The 22500-nt window shown below is 38.4% G+C and overlaps 1 pseudogene; it reads left to right on the top strand.

The window, feature by feature from the left end:
• The first annotated feature begins 238 nt into the window (after window positions 1-238).
• LOC118762212 overlaps window positions 239-22500 on the top strand; it is a 32251-nt pseudogene continuing 9989 nt past the window's right edge.

Below are 22500 nucleotides of genomic sequence, written 5' to 3'. Positions count from 1 at the left end.
ATACTAATGAAGTAATTTTATGGTTAAGGCAATCCACGAGAGAGGTACAGCAAGTTTAACTCTATTCGATATAATGGACGTTTATCCATCTATATCAAAAAATATTGCTAGAAAGAGAACTTAGGAGATTAGCGATAGGGATATCGAGATAATAATGCATTCGAGATAGAGCCTGTTGTTCGACAAATGTTCGGCCTTGGTCAAATGAACAGACACTAAAGGCTCGTTCGATGTGATCATGGAAGCATTCGACAGCACAGATATCTGCGTCTTTGCAGGCCTCGTTATACTAGATACCTTAAGTAAGACATTCTTGTCAACAAGCCTTGGTTTATGTAGAGATGATGCTTCAGCCATCCCCGGAGAAGTGAACGGGCACACCCTAAACAAGCTAAGGAAAGTGTGATCCACGCTCTTAATTCCCTTAGGCTTAAGGTTACTATAGATATCAAATTTACCATACAAAATTTCTTAGATGTAACGCTCCAGTTGGGCACCGGTTCATAGAAGGCCCTACTGCAAACCTAATGAGAGGATGTTGTACTTCAGCACAGACGCCTGCCAATCACCTATAGTCTTAAAAAATACTGTGAAGAATATCATCTGGTGGATTTCAAACCTTTCTCCAAATAAAGTTGCTTTTGATGCAGCAGTCCCTTATTACAACGAGGAAATAGCAGCCAGCCAGTTTAAGGACCGCATCCTTTTTACTCTTAGTCCTGACACTGACAAGAGAAATCGGCACCGTAGAGCCCTCTATTATTTCCCATCTTTCTAACTCAATGTGAAAGATTGTGAGGGAAGTAGCGTCCTTAGATTAGAGGATATCTTACACAGAACCATATGACTTATGAAAATTAGGACATTAATTTCCAGTATTGCATTTTCTTGTTTTTCCATTCAATATTCCTGTTTATAACGTTGTATTATTGTTGAGTGTTTGTATTTTAAACTCATCTGTTGATTTATTCAAGTCTTTGGATTAAATCCTCGTCTAAGCACCAAACTACGATGGAATGACTTTACAAGTTGAGATATTTGTACAAAAATGCCTTATGTAACAATGTGATACAGAATAAACCAACAGATTTCACACAATGCCTCCGATGTAAACTAAGAGAATTTAATTAAGTACAATGTGCAGCCGTAAATATTTGCCTTTTTATAAGTTCTTACCAGTTTCAATCTTTATTCAGATTTTGTCAGCAACTGACTATCTTTCACAACCATCCCATCTTTACACTGTATTTATACCATCATTACAACTTTTTAAAAATTAGGTGCATCGATTTTCATTAATGAAGCAGTAGTATACTGTAGTTGTATCAAAAGCGACCTGCATTATCATATCAATAAAAATATGCAGAAATTAGTAACCGAACGTACGACAACATTTCACTGGTAAAAAGTTAATGGTATAATGTGTGTGTGTGTGTGTATTTATTCATATATAGATTATTTGTATACATATGTATATATATATGTTATGTATCTACTACATATGATGAAAATCGGCGTTTGTTTGTGGTGTTGTTAGCTAAATCCTACATCATTTTATTGATTTTCATGAAACTTGACACGTGAGTAGAACTCATGTCTGGAAACCTCGTGACATACTTAGAGCGCTGAAAAATTGATAATACGGCCCCTGGAAGGGACCTTTATATCTACCTGATATAACTATTTTTAAACACCCAAGAGAAATAACCTATAGGACCTGTACAATATTTTTTAAACGCTCAAGGGAAATTACCCATTTCATTGTTTATGCTCGATCATTTAGAATATTGATTTATTGTGTGTCCTATTTCTAATTTTTGCAGACAATATCACTTTTATACTTTATTTAACATGTGAGTAGAACTCATGTCTGGAAACCTCATTACATACTAAGACTATTGAAAAAATCGATAATAGGGCCCTTCCAGTGGATCCTTCTATCTGCTACATATTACTAATATTTTCTTTAAACGACCCAATGGAAATAACCCATACCACCTGCAGATTTTAACGAAGCGATCAATATTTGATTCTCACCATCAGCCGAACTAATTCTGTATTTCACTACTCAGTTTTGAACTGCAAAACATTATTATTGCAATTTTCTTTAATTTGAATCTTGAACATTAAAGACTTCATTCATACATTTCTATACATATACACCTTTTTGAATGTCCATTACTCCGATAATTCTGCATTTTTACAATTACACTTTTTCCATGACAGTAGATAAATATTTTATTCCACAACGTATTTGTAGTGGTTTCTTCGATTGCCAAATTTCATTTAACACTTCAACAGCACTTTTCTTATGGTAAAACCATAGTATATCTGTGAATGACAGAAGTTATACATTACTCAGATGCCTTCGCTAAGCAGAATAATGTCTTTGACTCTCGCCAACCTCCAACAATCTCTCCCTCCTCCTGCTGACATATTTTTATACTTTTTCGTGACTAAATATACATCTTTTGTGGCAGTTATAACGAAATTGCTTTCCTATATCAGTGTAATAAGGCGTTTCAGTAGAAAATCTTTACTCCTGGGAATTACCGGGTACACCAGCTAGTGTATATATATATATATATATTATATATATATATATGTGTGTGTGTGTGTGTGTGTGTGTGTGTGTGTGTGTGGTGTGTGTGTGTGTGTGTGTGTGTGTGAGTGTGTGTGTGCGTGTGTATATGTGTGTGCATGTATGTATGCATCGTGGCACTCCGTCGGTTACAACGGTGAGGGTTCCAACTGATCCGATTAACGGAACAGCTTGCTCGTGAAATTAACGTGCAAGTGGCTGAGCACTCCACAGACACCTGTACCCTTAATGTAGTTCTTAATGTAGTTCTCAGGGAGATCCAGCGTGACACACACAGTGTTACAAGGCTGACCCTTTGAAATACAGGTACAGCAGAAACAAAGATTCAGAGAAAGTTGCGGTAAAAGAGTACAGCAGGGTTCGCCACCACCCCCGGCCGAAGAATCGTGGAGCTTTAGGTGTTTCGCTCAATAAACACTCACATTGGTCTGGGAATTGAAACCGCGAAGCTACGACCTCGAGTCCGCTGCCCTAACCATCGGGATATTGCCCCTCACACGTGTATATGTAAATTATGTATATTTATATGTATGTATTAATAATGAATGACAAAATAACATGAGTTAAGCTATAAACGATTTTCCTTACAACTGTTTCTGCTATAAGGAGAGTTGAATGCGGCATTTTATAGCTTCATCAGAGCCATTACTGTAAATATGTTTACAAATAAAGCTTCTTAATAGTTGTAGTGCTACTTTATACTGATATATTTCATCACTTATAGAGAAAATACAATATAATAGACCATATAATAGATCATATAACAGACCGCTCTTCAAATCATCTCAACTTAAATAGTTTCGTTCCCTCAATGCAAACACACAAGAAAATATTTACAGATATGTGTTTTATAATATTCTTTTGGCGTATTTTGGGTTATTTGAGAATATTTTGTCGTTATTAGATTTAACTTTTATAAACGCATTAATAATTCCCTTATAATTAACAATTGATTTAGTGATAGACACAATAAATAGATAACTTATTATATATAAATAATACTATTCTTTTATTCTTTTACTTGTTTCAGTCACTTGACTGCGACCATGATGGAGCACCGCCTTTAGTCGAACAAATCGACCCTAGGACTTATTCTTTGTAAATCTAGTACTTATTCTATCGTTCTTTTTTTCCCTAGCCGCTAAGTAACAGTGATACGGAGACACCGACAACGGTTGTCAAGCGACAGTGGGGTGACAGACACAGATACAAACACACACACACACACACATATATATATATACTAAAGAAGCCCATCGTATATATATATATATATATATATATACGACAGGCTTCTTTCAGTTTCCGTCTACCAAATCCACTCACAAGGCTTTGGTCAACCCGAGGCTATAATAGAAGACACCTGCCCAAGTGGGACTGAACCTAGAAATATATGGGTGGGAACCAAGCGTCTTACCACACAGCCACGCCTGCGCCCATTTTTGTTTTCTTTTGTCTTTGGTAAGTGTTATTTCCTATTTACTTCTATCTAGAAATCAAAGAAAATTACTGTTATTCCCTTCGAACTTTGCTTTTGTGATCTGGACACCAATGTTTTGAAACTGACCTATTTTCCATTACATTTCAGTCAGGTTCAACGCTGAGCTGATAAATTTCAGAAATATTGTTATATCAGATATTCTACACGTCAAGTTCCAGCTTGGCAGCAGTCTAATGAATGAAACAGGTAATGGATGAAAGATAAAATATGATCTACATACATACGTACGTATGCGTGTATATGTAAGTGTATATATATATCGTCATATTCTTATGTGGATCCCTAAAATACAACCCTACGACCCAAAACTGAGAGGCCTTAATAGACACACCTGATTACAGATTCAACAAAATATTTAACATACCAGAGAATATACAATGACACGAAAAACTTGATATAACAAATTCTGATGAAGGTTAAGTGGACTGAAACTTTGGAGTCATTGTCAACACTATTCTTGTTAACGAATTATATATATATATATACAAATGTGTTTGTCTATGAGTATGCATATATATATATATATATATATGTGTGTGTGTGTGTGTGTGTGTGTGTGTGTGTGTGTGTGTGTTAACATGTATATACATACATATGTATGTATGTAAATGCATACATATAACGATGTGTGTATACATATATGTATAAATATATATATATACATGTTAATATATGTATATACATATATTTAAGTATGTGTATATGTGTGTATGTATCTGTTTGTGTGTGTATATATATATATATATATATATATATATATTATTATATATATGCATAGATACAGGCACACACACACACAAAAACATAAGTGTGTTTGATTGTGTGATTAGTTACTAAGGTGTAACTTACAGTGACAAAATGGTTTATTACCGTGTTATATAAAATATGATATGGTCATGACCAGTAGCGCCAGCTGGTGATTATACCAATAAATTTCACCATCTCTTAGCATTAACTCCCAACAAAGGAAACGGGGCGGGGCAACAACATACCAAGTACCCACCCCTTCTGTCACTAATCTTTGCATCATTTCTCACAAACCGTGTGGCGCGCTGATGTTGTTAGTCTGACGATGACAGATATCAAGTGTACATCAACACATACAGGTAGTAGTAGTAGTAGTAGTAGTAGTAGTAGTAGTAGTATCAGGAAACAGGAAACATTTTATGTGTGTGTATACTCTTAAAAGCACCACTTCGCCTCCATGTTCAATCCTACTGCGTATGTTGTCAATGAAAGTGAGCAACTGGACACTTCACAGAATCTCGTCAGATAAATTTTTATAAGTTTATATCCGAACTATATGGTTGCAGTTTCGGTCTGACTGCATGGCACATTGGGGTAATGTTTTTTTTTACTATAGTCTCGGGATCTTTTCTATTCTGAAGCCAGTTTTTTCAAATTTTTCCTACTGAACCAAACAATTTGAAACTTCGTATACTGGTAGAATGTGTCAAAAGTAAACTTAATTGTAAACCAGAATGAAAACGGAATTGTAACTTCTAAGTTTAACGTTGTTTAATAATTAGAATTTTAACCAATGATATTCCGTCATTCGGCTTTATTTTATTACTCCTCCGTCTCGACCACCAATTTCGTGACGTATTAAACATCTTAAATGTAAACAAGTCAGCCACCTTCTAATAACAATATTTAAAACTAGTTAATAAGCCACATGTATTAAATTGAAAATGTTCCATTCTGTATGTCTGCATGTATGTGTGTGTGTATGTATGTGTAAGTATGTGTGTGTGTGTATGTATGTGTGTGTGTATGTATGTATGGCCGATTCATCGTAATTACGATGAATTGGCCATACATACATAGATACATACACACACACACATACATGCAGACATACATATACACATACACCGAGTAAAAAATTTCAGTTATCTCTCTCTTTCACACATTACTCTCTCTGTCTCTTCACACCACTAACAGAAGCACTTCACTTACACAACACTGTCTCCCACACCCCATCAAACACACACACACACACACACATGTACATCAATGCTTCCCCTAGACGGTAACTTCAAAGACAAACTTCCCTCGTCATAAAATCGCTTCCTCTTAGTCTCTTTCGCTCTCATTACTTATGTAAAAAAATAAAAGTTTTTTACGGAAATCGACGGAAACTTGTGCTACGACAAGCGAAACTTCGCCGAAATGTAATATTAAAAAAGCAAAGCTGGCAGAAACGTTACGCACGCCGGGCGAAATGCGTAGCCGTATTTCGTCTGCCGTTACGTTCTGAGTTCAAATTCCGCCGAGGTCGATTTGCCTATCATCACACACACACACCACACACCACACACACACACACCACACACACACCCACACACACACACACACACATAGCAGAAAAGAAGTTTGCCAAGTCCAGCGACGTGAGGACCAAAGAACTGAGGTATTTCGTATTGCTAGACAGTGTGTCAGAGAAAATAGTGATGTTACAGGGGAGAAATGTGTCCGCATGGATGATGGGGCACTTGCTTTTATTGTTGGTGAAAAGAAAGAGGCTTGGAGAAGCCATTATGAAGACTGTTGAATGTGGAGAATGAATGAGAGGAGGAGAGCCTGCCAAATGTTGACCCAGTAGAGGGACCAGCTATCCAAATAGACAGCTCCCTTGTAGTTAAGGCAATTAAGGATATGAAACCAGGTAAAGCCCCCGGCCCATCATGAATCACTGCTGAGATGCTTAAAACAGCTGGTTATGCGGGCTATGGCCTAGTCACCCGTATTGTTAACCAGGTAGTTCATAATGGAGTCATACCCAATGACTGGCGTAGCAGCACCATAGTCAACTACTACAGGGTAAGGGTGATGCTCTAGATAGAAATAACTACAGGGGTATTAAACTGTTGGATCAGGTGATGAAGGCCACAGAGAGGGTCATAACCCATCTCATTAGGGAGAGAATTTGCTTAGATGAGATGCAGTTCGGTTTTGTGTCGGGTAGAAGCACCACTGATGCTAGATTCCTGGTCCGACAACTGCTGGAGAAATACCTAGCTAAAGATAAACCCCTCTACATAGCTTTTGTGGACTTGGAGAAAGCCTTTGACAGGGTTCCCCGATCCCTTATCTGGTGGTCGATGCGGAAACTGTTGATTCACGAATGGCTAATAAGGGCTGTACAGGCTCTATACAGAGAGGCTGTCAGCAAGGTTAGGATTGGCAACGAATATAGTGAAGAATTCCGGGTAGAAGTAGGTGTACACCAGGGCTCAGCCCTCAGTCCCCTTTTATTCATCATAGTCATCCAGGCAATAACAGAGGAATTCAAAACAGGTTGCCCCTGGGAGCTCCTCTATGCTGATGACCTGGCCCTCATAGCAGAATCGCTACCGGAACTAAAAAAGAATTTCGGGTGTGGAAACAAGGTTTGAATCAAAGGGCCTTAGAGTAAATGTAGCGAAGAACAAAGTTATAGTATGCAGAAAGGCGAACTCAGCACACACCCCATCGGGCAGGTGGCCCTGCTCGAGCTGTAGGAAAGGTGTAGGTAGAAACTCCATAAGATGCACCCAATGTAAGCTATGGACGCACAAGAGGTGCAGCAACATTAAAGGGAAATTAACAGATAAGATAGCTTTCATGTGCGGCAGATGCACAGGGACAATAGACACCACAGACACTCAGAAAACAGATTCCATCACACTCCAGGGAGAGACTAGAAGTAGTTGATAGTTTCCGCTACCTGGGTGACCAAGTTAGTAGTGGGGTGGATGCTCAGAGAGTGTCACCACTAGAACACGAATAGCCTGGGCAAAGTTTAGAAAGCTGCTACCCCTACTGGCGACAAAGGGTCTCTCACTCAGAGTGAAAGGTAGATTGTATGATGCATGTGTGCGAACTGCCATGCTTCACGGCAGTGAAACATGGGCCGTGACTGCAGAGGACATGCGTAGACTTGAAAGAAATGAAGCTAGCATGATTCGCTGGATGTGTAATGTCAGTGTGAATGCACGGACAGAGTGTAAGCACCCTGAGAGAAATGCTAGGCATAAGAATCCGTGGCTTCCCTAAATCGCAACTCTGTGCCACGGGAGAGTTTTAGCCTCCGCGATGATGGGCAGATCTGGACATTCGTCAAGTCTGGTGAGTCGTGGATAAGGGATGCCAGTTGGACTGAGCAGACTACACCCACACAACAACTGGCAATGCAAAAATCTTGGGAAACTAACCAAGAACAATCAGCCATCCCCTGTATATCATCATCTGAAATCCAGATATAAACTGCTGTCCTTGAATGCCCGTAGTTTATGCAACAAGGTGCATCTTTTTGTCTCCTACGTCAAAAGTATCAACCCAGATTTCATCACAGTCACGGAAACGTGGGCACACTCTGCACTCTGTGATGGAGTTTTCAGCATAGCCGGCTACAACCTGTTCCGCAAAGACCGCATTAATCGCCGTGGAGGGGTGTGATGATTTATGTTCGATCAAGTCTTTCGGCAATCCCCTGTGATGATTTGAACCAATCTCAGCAGGAGGTATTTTTCTTGCAATGTACACATGACCATGTCAACACTTCTGCTCGGAGTCATTTACCGTCCTCCAAATTATCGCCAAGACGCACAGCTTTTTGATCTCCTCAGGGCGGCTGCCATGAAAACAGCCACATATGTGTATGTTGCGGGGGACTTCAATTTCCCTGAGATTGACTGGGAGGCCTTCCGTTGGCCGCAAAGTGCAGACGATTTTCTTGAACTGGTGCTGAATTCGAATTGGTCCCAAGTTGTTACCTCCCCCCACAAGAGGTAACAACACTTTGGATCTGCTACTAACCGCTTCTCCTGAAACAATCATTAGTGTCGCTACCGAAGAACCTTTGGGTGACTCTGATCATTCCATGATCATGGCCCGACTTGTCTCTGATTGGTTGTAACAAAAAACACAACCATCTTCAGATTGCCCGCTTTGACTGGAATAAAGCAAACTGGAGCTCTTATTGTACTGAGCTGCAACGCCCCAACTGGCGCGAGTTTTATGCCTCTGGAGATGTGGACACTATACTCCAGAACATTCTGAATTCAATATGGGCAGCATGTGCAGCATTAGTACCACCACGCAAGCATAAAAAACCACCCAATAGTGCAATTTGAGAGACTGCAGTCCGACTTGCCAGGAAAGAACGCCGTAATGCTGAACGGAATACAAATTGCATAAATCAGAGAGCAACAGGAAAAAGTGCGATAGGTCAGCCAACCACCTCAAGCAGGTGACAAAAAGGCAGTGCTTGAATTTGAACAACGCATTGCAGCTAACCCTGACAGCAAAGGGTTCTGGAAGTATGTGCACTCAAAGCAGAGACCCCACTCTCCTGTTGTCCCCTTCGCAATCCCCACAGGACAGATTACTGGCAATCCCGAAGAATGTGCAGAAATCATTGCTGGATGCTATGCCGGCATCTTTACTGTCGAAGACCAAAATGTTCCATCATCATCACCACTGACATCGGACTCTATATCTTCTATGCAATTTACACCAGCAATGCTGCAACGCCACCTAAAGAATAAACGCAATTATGCCTCTCTCTGGTCTCAATGGTGTTACATACCTACTTCTCAAACGCAGTGGGTACTTTCTTCTATGCCAACTTTCTCTATTCTTCCAATTCTGTCTCGACAATGGTGTTACTCCAGAACAGTGGAAAACTGCCAGTGTCATCCCTCTGTTAAAAAAAGGCGACCGCACATCGCCTGTCAACTATCGCCCCGTCAGTCTTACTAGCTGCATCGCCAAACTGATGGAATCCTGTATCAGAGAAACCCTCTGGAACTTCTGGAAGTCTCACAGCCTCAGCCAGCCGTCACAATTCGGATTTATTCCTAACTCCAGCTGCTGTAATCAACTCATCGAGTTTCTTGAGGACGTTACCCAATCACTGATCGCGGATCCTGGGTGGATGTTGTTTACCTGGACTTTGCTAAGGCTTTTAACTCTGTGCCCACACAAGACTTATGGTGAAGCTTTCTTCTGCGTTGGGTGTAAGAGACGAACTCTATAACTATAACTGGTTAAAGTCCTTTATTTTCGGCCGGAAAGAGGTTGTCACAGTTCTAGGACAGCACTCTTCGCCCTATGAGATGACATCTGGTGTGCCGCAGGGATCTGTTCTTGGCCCTCTTTTATTTGTTGCATATGTTAATGACATAGATGCCAACTTAAAGAATGTCACAGTGCTGAAATATGCAGATGACATCAAGCTGTACCTCCAAATAAAGAGGTCAAATCCTGTACACTATGGATCTCTATTGCAAGCAGACCTGGACACAATGCAGCAGTGGATCATGGACTGGCAACTGAAGCTGGCTGTGGACAAATGTACCACCATGCATTTTGGGAGGAGAAACCCAGCGTCCACCTACTCCCTCCACAACACTAGTCTCAAAAAGTCTTCAAGTGAACGTGACCTGGGTGTTATTGTCGACAGTTATTTGCACTGGACAAAACACATCGCTAAAATTGTCAAGAAGGCTGAGGGTGTCTTGGCATCACTCACCAAATCCTTTGTGAGCCGCTCTCCGGCTATCTATCTGCGGCTTTATATAGCTATGGTAAGACCTCACCTGGAATTTGCATCACCGGTCTGGAACCCTTATCTTGCCCAGGACATCAATCGTCTAGAAGCTGTTCAGCGACGTGCAACCAAAAGAATACCCTCCATCAGGCATTTGCCATATCCTGAACGCCTTACTTCCCTGGGCATGGACACATTAAAACTCCGACGTCTGGCAGCTGACTTGGCAGACACCCATAAATTATCAACCATCGCACAAACAATAACTCTGAGCACCTCTTAAACTCCACCCATCTAACACCCGTGGACATATTTACAAAGTAAGAAAACAGCACAGCTCCCATGACTTCAGGAAACATTTTTTCACGCTGAGAGTTACTGAAGAGTGGAACAAACTGCCGGCATCGGTTGTTAGTTGTCGGAGCACTGCATCCTTCAAAACTTCCATGCTTCCTGAGATTCGCCAACACTACACTTGATTTTCTCCCCTCCATACACACACAAGCATGTTCACTTTCCAGACATTTCTACATTGCTGCATGTACTTTATATGCACTTTCTGACAAGTTGTGGTGCACCTGAGCACTGTATACAATAATTTCATTATTATTATTATAAGAAGCATCAGATGCGGTGTGCAAGAGCGACGCTTGCGATGGTATGGTCATGTACTGCGGATGGATGAGGAGAGATGTGTGAAGAAGTGCCACTCCCGAACAGTTGAAGGAATCAGGGGGAGAGGTAGACCCAGGAAGACATGGGATGAGGTAGGCAAGCATGACCTCAGAGCGTTGGGCCTCACTGAGGCAATGGCGAAGGACTGAGATCTCTGGAGATGTGCTGTGACTACTAAGACCCGTGATGCTTCCGGCACCAGTTCCGCATACCCCCTGCCCATTCAAAGTAACTTGGATCCCGGAACATCTCACTGTGCTTGAGGAGACCTGTTGAGTCAAGTGCATGTACATGAACATCAAACCAAATATCAATGGAAACAGTAGTTGTGATACCTGTGCCGGTGACACATAAAAAGCACCATCCGAACGTGGCCGATGCCAGACCCCTCTGGCACCTGTGCCACTGGCACATAAAAAGTACCCACTACACTCACGGAGTGGTTGGCATTATGAAGGGCATCCAGCTGTAGAAACACTGCCAGATCAGACTGGAGCCTGGTGCAGCCTTCTGGCTTCCCAGATCCCGGATGAACCGTCCAACCCATGCTAGCATGGAAAACGGACGTTAAACGATGATGATGATGATGATGATGATACACCGAGTAAAAAATTTCAGTTATCTCTCTCTTTCACACATTACTCTCTCTGTCTCTTCACACACACTAACAGGGCTTGATGATTGTGTTGGCATCTTGAGAGGGGTTCCAGGGAAACAAGGTGTGGTTTAGGAACCCGAGGATGTACCTCATGAAACACATGTTGCCAAAGAATAAAACAGTAATTTATTTATGTATTTTTTGGTATACAACCTGCCATTACCCCTTTCTTATAAAATAGTTGAAGAATCTGGGGTGTAGGAATTGGGACAGTATTGGAACTTTTAACTTCTTGCTCTCTATCTTATGATCTCCGAAATTTAAGAATCTTGTGTTAACTGGGCTCTTATTATTTACTCTGACTCTGCCACCACCTCAATGCAAAGACTATCAATATCAGAATCATCTTCACAACCACTACTGAGACATCCTAACATAATCAATGCCACTACTTCTATCATCATCATTATCATCATCATCCACTTCTGCCACCACCACCACCACCACCTCTGCAAAAAACACCAACACTATAATTGCTGCCATCATACACATCCACTGTCAACACTACACCACCACCACCACTGCCATGATAACCACATCTACCACCTCCAACACCATTGCCACCACTATCTGGTTTTTAACAGTGATATCAGAGATCTTTTAAATTGAATTACATCACTTTTAATATTAAAACAATCTACTGTAACAATGTTAAACAAAATAATTGCATTCTTATTTGAACTAAAATCCATCATTCTCAGTATCATAAATAAAGGTGCCAGTCGCACCTCAGTGCTTACATGTTTGTCTTGTCTAATAAATGGAAGATTACTGAACATAAGACACTTGGGTCACTCAGCCAAGTTTCATCTGAGCAATATATGTGAAAGTTCTGGAAATTTGTGACCTTTTTGTATTTCAAATACGTGCAAGTCTGAGAATAATATACATTGTTGGATACAGACATACAAGTAAACTTATATATTTTAGATTTTCTCAAAAGTCTAACAATTGCTGACTAATATAACTAGCTTCTCTATTACTGCCTGTGTCTCTCCTCTCTTTTTGTTATTCTATCTACAGATAGGTTTGTATGTGTAGTTCTTATATATACACATTCATACATTACCTCTTTTTTTACTTGTTTCAGTTATTGAACTGTGGCACCACCTTGAAAGGTTTAGTGAAACTAATTGCGCCCACTACATATTTTTAAGTTTGTTATTTATCAGTGTCGTTTGCTAAACCGTGAAGTTGCAAGGACATAAACAAAACAACACCAATTGTTAATTTGGGATAGGGACAAACCAAAGACATTGTCTATGATGCTACTGGATCAACTAAAATATGTTACCCCCTACTATATTATTGAATAGTTTTTGCTCCTATTTGTTATACTAACTACACCCTCACACACACAAATACATTTTTTGTAAGGTGGTTGTGTGATAAATCCAGACACAGAAACTTATGTTGCAAAGAGAAAGTATGAACAAAATGTAGTCCTGCAACTCAGTTGGGATTGGAGGTGGAGGTACTGGCTCTGTTCTGCTGCCCAACTAATGCCAGCATAGAAAAGTGATGATAATGCGGATCATGAATATCATCATCATCGTTTAATGTCCGTTTTCCATGCTAGCATGGGTTGGACGGTTCAACCGGGATCTGGGAAGCCAGAAGGCTGCACCAGGCTCCAGTCTGATCTGGCAGTGTTTCTACAGCTGGATGCCCTTCATAATGCCAACCACTCCGTGAGTGTAGTGGGTACTTTTTAAGTGCCACTGGCACAGGTGCCAGGCGAGGCTGGCAATGGCCACGATTGGATTGGTGGTTTTTACATGCCACCAGCATGGAAGCCAGTGAAGGCGGCACTGGCATTGGCCACATCCGGACGGTGCTTTTGACATGCCACCGGCACAGGGATCACAACTACAATTTCCATTGATTTTTGATGTTGATGTACTTGACTCAATAGGTTTCCTCAAGCACAGGGTCGAATATATATTTTTAAATATTTTTTTGCAAACAACATGCAGATGCAAGTGTTACCTGTTGAAAGCCCTGCATACCAGATGCTAGCAAGTTTATGGGGCCATTAGGAGAGAATACCTGCCATTTCGGGACCTATCTCTTTGACAGCATCATTGGGCACCCCTCACTGAAATGAGACCCTGCTTGCTAGATCAACTGGTCATCAGGTTTCACTCAATATTCTTCTAGCCATTGCTCATTGTTGCTTTCTAACCAAATCCAGTGGTTTGCCTTTTCCAGTGTAGTTTGGATATTACTCCTAGTGGTATTTGCTTTGCGATGAATTAAGTCAATGATGGCAATAGTCACTTCACACTGTGTCCAACAAACCCTCTACATCCAACTTTGATTGAAAAATGCTCTGCTTTCCAGCCTGTGTCTTCACATTCCTCTAGGAGGTTTTCATTACAGCCAATCTTTTGAGCTCGAGCGGCATCCATGTTATCTTCATGAGCAACTCAACTAGATTTACCATTTTCTTTCTTTTACGCCATATATATCATATATATATATATATATATATATATATATATATATATCCTGATCATCATCATCATCACTTTTTGTCCTGGCATCTGTTTGGCAAGACTGAGTTAGTTCTTATTGACATTTACTTCCCCATTCTACCTACCCCAACTATATTTTGGAGTTGACTACTTCAAGTTTCTTATTTCTTTGCATCCATCAATTAATGATAATATAGTATATCTTGTATATAATATAACATATACATATATCAAAACAGGAGATAAGAAAAATTTTTGGTATTATTTATTCACCATTACACATGTTTCATTTACTAATAGGGGTTACAAAATTGTATTTAACAGAGAAACATGTAAGATATCTTCTGTTAGAAAGTCTTCTGACAGAAAATTAGAGAGTATTATCATGCTGAGTAAAAAGTAAGCAACGTTTTGAAACATGAAATTCATCACAATATATTTCAGCAATGTGGAAATTTTATTCATCAAAGTAAGTACCATTACAATCAACACATTTGTGCCAATGAGTTACAAGTTTGTTTATTCTGGTAACATAAAAATCTGGAGTTCTGGAGCTGATGAACTCCTTGAACACAGTTTCAGCATCAGTTTGATTTTTTAACTCCTTCTCTTTCAGGAAACCATCAAAGTGCTTGAAAAAGTGGTAGTCGGTAGGAGAAAGGTCTGGGGAATAAGCTGGGTGGGGAAGAAATTCATAGCCAAGTTCCTTCAACTTTGGAGCATCATTAGTGAAATTTATGGTCGAGCATTGTTATGAAGAATGATTGGCCCTCTTCTGTTGACCAGTCTGGGACAGAGGATTAGCGGTTTTTCTTTCATTTTGGCAATTTCATGACAATATGTTTCTGCAGTAATGTTTTTTCCAGATTTTAAAAAGTTATAATGGATGATTCCAAAAGTACACCACCAAGCAGTCACCATAACCTTCTTTTTGAAGAGCTTGGTTTAGGGAAGGTTTTTGGTGCTTCATTTTGCTCCAACCACTGCAAAGAACGTTTTTTATTGTACAGAATCCACTTTTCATTGCAAGTTACAATATGGTCAAGAAATGGATTGGTCTGGTTGCGGAGAAGAAGCAATAAGCATTTTCTGATTTTCATTCAAATTTGTCGAGCTTTTTTTATTTTCTGATTGCATGAAAATGGTTGCAGGCAGTTTTCTGACTAACTTGAAGTTCTTTTGCCAGTTCTCAAGTGGTTCTATATGGATCTTTCTCAATGACAGTCTCTACTTGACTGTCATCGATGACAGATGGGCGTCCATAATGCTCACAATCTGCAAAATCATTTAAACCATTTTCAAGCTGACCTCTTACTGGTCATTTCCCCACCAAATGTTTCATTGATATCATGAACAGTTTTAGCTGCTTTACATCCTTTTTTGAAGTTGAATTGCAAAACTGCTCAAATATCGCACTTTCACAGTTCCCTTTCAGATGATTGTATGAATGGGGGAAAAAAAATATAAATGTTAATTTATTGATGCATTTGGGTAAGTTTATATCTGTATTATCAGACAACTGCAAAAAATGTTTAACAAAAATTCAAAACCCTGCAAAAATCTGGTACAAATTCTTCATGGTTCAAAACGTTGCTTATTTTTTATTCAATCTGATAATTGATTCGCTGTCTGAGGAGTTTTAATAAGAGATATTTTATAATTTTCTCTTACATGTATAATATTCTAACTCGTACTAGCAAATGAAACATGTGCAATGGTGAATAAATAAACTAAAAATATTTCCCACTCTACTGTTTTGATGCGTAATTACTCTGCAAATATTATTTTCCAATATTTTTCTACTCTTATACATACCTCACACAATTATAACATCTACATACAATATTGGCATACTGGAATATACAGGTGTGCTTCACGAGGACACGGCTTCGATTACAAGCCTATCTACATACTATATGTGTGTGTATATATATATATATATATATATATATATATATATGCACGCATACATATGTACAGAAAGACTGATAGAAGGCACAGGCACGTAGTTCCCTTCTTAATCATATGGTTTTGAGCTCAGTCCCAGTGCATGGCAAACTTCGCCAAGTATCACTTATGATAGCCAAGATTGACCAAATCCTTGTGAGTGAATTTGATAGATGGAACCTGTAAGAAATCTATCTATATAATATGTGTGTATATCTGTTTATGTTTGTGCTCTATAAAAGTTGCAAGCTACAAGGTTTGCTGTTGTCATTTCTCTGGTTGACAAATTGTCTGCTTACTTCAAGCCTTTCAAGACATGTGTAATTAAGAGATTCCTTATTTAAAACACAGTCAAGTGTTAATGACAGGAAAGGCATCTGGTTGTGAAAGAATACTTCAATCATTTTTTAATTTAAAACATACTTGACTCGAAAAACATGTAAATCAAACAAGACATATTCAGATACATACATGCATTTGATGATATTTATATGTATATATACATATATATGATATATATGATATATATAGATTATGTAGTATTATTAATTTAGTGGTGATGGCATATTTTTTATATATTATGACTTGTGAAATGGCACATTTTAATATATTGACTGTTCAATATATATGCCTGCTTTGAGTGTGAGTGTACATGTTGTGTTTCTTGATGTTGGTTATGGAACTGTGGAGTTCAATATGGAACATTATTGTGTTTGTTGATGTATATTGATCTATATTGTTTATATTGTATTATTGTGTATATATATATATATGTAAGAATATGAGTGTGTATGCACACATATTTATATTTATATGTAAATTTTTTTCATACTTGCATTAAATTCTCTGTGAGATATTCTTGTTAATGTCTCATTTATACCTGCTTTATATGGCTAATAGGTTAAATGGGACATACCTGTCTTCACGGCCGAAACAGCTGTCAGCTACAATGTAAATGTATTTCTATGTCTTGTTATATTTGCACTATATTAATGTATAATATCATTGCTATTGTGTAGTGGTTTAATAAAGTATTGATTCGGTATTATCTGATGGTTGATGATTGATTTGGATATATTTCTCCATTTTCTCTTTGTATATATATTATATATTATATATATATTATATATGTGTGTGTGTGTGTGTGTGTGTGTGGTGTGTGTATGTATAATTATTTTCTTGTTAATAATGATTCCTATCAATATAAATATTTCCCCCACTACATGTCTTAAAAAGAAACAAAAATCTCATTGTTTTGGGCGAATGATTCAACCATTATGAAACCAAAGATTTTTTACTGTTGTTTCTGAAGGAAGCTGTGCACCTCACCAACCCACCCATCCCACTTTACATGACACATTCACTTGCATTCTTTTATTTATTCTGATCTCCCACCCAAAGAATATTCATCCTAATAATAGTTTATGTCTTTACATTTGGATGTTTATCATTAAAAAATGTTTTGAAACCTAGAATTGTTTCTTCTTTATTAATTTCAGTCAGTGTGCTATGACCGTGCTCAGGCACTGTCTTGGGGTGTCTTTCATTGACCCTATCAATATTAGAGATAATTCCAAACATAGGGCAGGGTCCCATTTTAACGATGCCTGTTCATTGAAAGTAACCTTTGATAGCCTAGTATACTAGAGTAGTAAACATGTAAATGAACACACACACATACACACAAACACATCTTGCGGGCTTCTTCATAGAATCATTCTCCCAATTTGACTCACATGACATTGATCAACCTAAGACTACAGTAAAAGACACTTACCCAATATACCATACAGCATAATTGAACCCAGAAACCCATGGGTGTGAAGCAAATTTTTCAACCATAAAGCTATCCTTTATATATATCTTTATAAAAATTCTTTTGTTTAAAAGAAAAAGATGAAAGCCTTTTAATTTTTTCTTCTTTATTATGAAATGTCCTGCGTAAGTTATCTGGCGTTAATATTGGCTGGGGTTGGAAGTTTCTGGTACAAGAAAATTAAAGGGGATAAGTTCAGCTAGGAATATTATCTTTGTCACATATTCTACTGGAACTTGTAAATTATAACATGTTTCATGTACTAACAAAATTTGTAAATAATTTCAATATTCATTTCATCCAGTATTGTTTAAAGCAGTGATTCCCAATGTGGTCCCTGGAACCTACCAGTGGTCCCCAGAGAATTCGTAGCCATAAAAAATTGAAGCCATTTCAGATCTACACAATATTGTTCGATAATAAAGACACTGTTAGTTAATAATAATTTATATGAAGACAGAATAATAATAAGAAAACAAAATTCAATAATTATTCCATAAGAATCAATGATGTATATATATAATCAATGATATATTACAATCAAGAACTACATAATTTAATTTTATAATCACAACAGTTTCATAATAATTCGATATTTTTTATAGATCACTACATAATATTGTTTAATAATAAATTTGATACTTTAAATTTATAGAAATAAAATATTTATTATTTTAATTTTTTTTTTGATCAGTTGTAATAATAACTGAACCAACTGCTAAAAAGGCAAAACTGAAGAAATGCAAAGAAGATTTTATCATGTTTGGTTTTGTATCTGTAGACTCAAACCTATGTATCTTGAACCCTAACCCAAACACCAGGTGTACGTATTCTTTACACCCTTTATATATATATATATCGTCCGTAAACATAAATCCGAAAAAAGAAGCCCACTCTAAGTTATAGAACAGTATATATTAAGTTAGATAAGGCCGATTTATGGGATTGCCCTTGGGTTTCACGTCCGTTCCCTACAAATATATAACATACTCGAGATGTTTTCAGGTTTACATATATATGTTTATCAAGTTCAAATATGCCAGTTACAGGTGGGTCGATAAAACGAGTACAAGTTATGAGCTGGAAATCTACAGCAACAGGCATTGGCCTATGCCAGAAGAATAATGAACCAATGTTATATAATTACGGTGCTAGTGCAGTGCACTCAATTATCCTGTTTTTTTTACAAAGCAAATGATTCGGATGTGCACGAATAAAATTTTATCAAAGTAAATGATACGAGTCCACGTGTATAAAATATTAAGAACATGTGGATACATGCGAAGAAAATAAAACAATATTCACATCAGTTTAGATTGTTTACAGTTTTTCAAACGAACGTTAGTACGTCACAAAAGCGCTGTCCACGTCACACTAAGAGAATGCAGTCAAGTTTTATACATGAAAACAAACAATCTGATTGGTTAAAATTCGCAGTTTTAATCTACGATTAAAGTCATAAAATAGATTTTTCTCAAATAAACTAGTTCCAACCTGTGTCTTGTTTTGCAAGACTCTATCAGCATACGAAGTTTCAAATTATTTAGTTAAGTAGAAAGATCTGTGATCCTGGCTTCAGAATAGAAAAGATCCTAGTCTCGGTCTGATGAGTTTTGAGAACTTTCATAACAATGGACCAGGAAATTATGCTGGTTGCAGGAAGACTTATGCCCTCAACCGTCTGCTCCTAATTGTGGTCAACCCACAATGTTAAATTTGTAGTGAAATTCGAAGCAATGTTTTGAGATTGTTGAGCCACTGGGAGAGTTATGACTCTACTCCCTAGAGCGAGGACGGGAGACATACGCATGATATACATATGGAAGATCCTAGGGGGGCTTACGTTAAATTTTATACCAGAACCTGAGCATGTAGCCACTGCACTCTGTCAATGTTTCAGTTATCCCGTCTAGAGTAAGGACCAAGTGCGAAAAAATATTTAAAATGTTTAATATCTTGCCTAAGAACCTAAGTGATCTAGATAGAGTGGGAGGTAATTTTCTTTTCAAAAGCACTTTGACGTTCTTCTGTCCCAGATCCCAGACGGATCTACATCATGACGGCGAGCTGGCAGAAACGTTAGCACGCCGGGCGAAATGCGTAGCCGTATTTCGTCTGCCGTTACGATCTGAGTTCAAATTCCGCCGAGGTCGACTTTGCCTTTCATCCTTTCGGGCTCGATAAATTAAGTACCAGTTACGCACTGGGGTCGATATAATCGACTTAATCCGTTTGTCTGTCCTTGTTTGTCCTCTCTGTGTTTAGCCCCTTGTGGGTAGTAAAGAAATAGGTATTTCGTCTGCCGCTACGCTCTGAGTTCAAATTCCACCGAGGTCGACTTTGCCTTTCATCCTTTCGGGCTCGATAACTTAAGTAACAGTTACGCACAGGGGTCGATGTAATTGACTTAATCCGTTTGTCTGTCCTTGTTTGTCCTCTCTATATTTAACCCCTTGTGGACAATAAAGAAATAAAAATATACATCACGGAAGGACAATCAAAAGAAGGCAACAATATTAATTTTTCTCATTCATGAAAAGCCAATCAATGGGAATGGCCATTGAGAGGATGTTGATACTGGTGGTACCCTAGCATGGCCGCAGCCTTTGGGCTGGAACACATAAAAGAATAAACGAAAGAAATGTGTGTGTGTATGCGTGTGTGTACATGTGCATGTGTGTGTATGTATTAATAGTAGCCTGTTCTGTGTTATGAATAATTTGAAATATAAGGTATACCGCTTGAATAACCATACAATATGAGGCTGCATATCCGAAAGTTTGTAGCTATGGTGCAGAAAGTAGATATGTACTGATGCTCTATTTTTTTGTGAGTATATGAGTGTGTGAGCGTGTGTGTGTGTGAGTGTGTGTACTTTACGTCTCTCTCTCTCTCTCTCCATCTTTCTCCCTCTCTATCTCTTCATCTCTCAATCTCTCTCCCTCCCTCCCTCTCTCTTCGGTTTCTAAGGCGGGAAGCTGACATCACCGTTTGCACGCCGACCAAATGCTTAGCGGCTTTTTGTCCCTCCTTACATCCTGAGTTCAAATTTTGTCGAAGTTGACTACTTTTTATCTTTTCGGGGTCGATAAAATAAGGACCAGGTGAACACTGTGTTGATGTAAATGACTTATCAGAGTTTCGACCTGCTACACTTCATTTGAGACGGTTCAAAATTGGTAGGCCCCAAAAATCAAAGCGAAGAGCATTAAATTTTTGGAAGAAAGCGGGCAAATAGGTGTGGCAACAGGGACAAACAAATGAGGAAACGGAAAAATGTTAGACGATTACAAATACGAACAAAAAAACAACAGGTATCTTTCGACTAAAAGGACACGTTAAGTTAAGCTGGCGTGTGAAGTGGAAACCTGACGGTAACAAACATAGATGAAAGTCAGGAGACGTGTGTGTGTGTGTGTGTGGTTAAATCCTGTGTAAGCCTATGTTATTTTAATTCTCTGTCAGATGATTTGCTAATAGGAGATTTTTAATATGTTTTTATACATGTACACCTATGTAACTCCTGTTAGTACAAAAGCATATGTAATATAGAATAAAAGATACCAAAATTTTCAAGTTTTCTCTTTTAATATCCACGGATGCTATGTGCATTAGTGTATTCGAACAGAAATAATCAAAGGTGCACTATAATAACACTCAGAGATGGAGGAGGAACTTGGTACTATGGCTGTGACAGAGGAAGAGAGCGGATATATGAAATAGATTGTTAGTGAAAGAATAAGAGAGAATATATAGCTTTGTGTAATTAAAGTCATACACACGCACGATCACTTCCGTTGTTTGAACCCTAAAATACAGTACAATAACAATGATAAATAATGTGGGTGAAATAACACACTTCCTGTATCTAATATGAAGTGGAACATGGAGTGAGTGTGGTTCGAGTGTGGGTGAAATAGTAGAATATACTGAGTATCTGTGTGGTGTGGGAAATAGTAACAGAGAGAGGGGCTGAGTGTGATAGATATGTAGGTAGGTAGGTAGGTAGGTAGATAGATAAATAGATAGGAAGATATACAGAGAGACAGACAGTTATATAGATAGACAGACAGTTAAATAGATAGATAGATAGATAGATAGATAGATAGATAGATAGATAGATAGATAGATAGATAGGTAGACAGACAGAGAGAGAGGTGGAGAACTAAAGAGAGGAGGGAAGGAAACAGAGAAAGTAGTTTCACCTGTAATTAAACAACAAAATGACGACGGTGGCAGCAGCAATAATAAAAACAATAAGGGAATGTTCTTTTGAACAGTGGGAGAAA

This window comes from Octopus sinensis, linkage group LG2, assembly GCF_006345805.1.
Source record: "Octopus sinensis linkage group LG2, ASM634580v1, whole genome shotgun sequence".
In the NCBI taxonomy this organism is placed as follows: Eukaryota; Metazoa; Mollusca; class Cephalopoda; order Octopoda; family Octopodidae; genus Octopus; species Octopus sinensis.
This window is presented reverse-complemented; position numbering and strand designations above follow the sequence as displayed.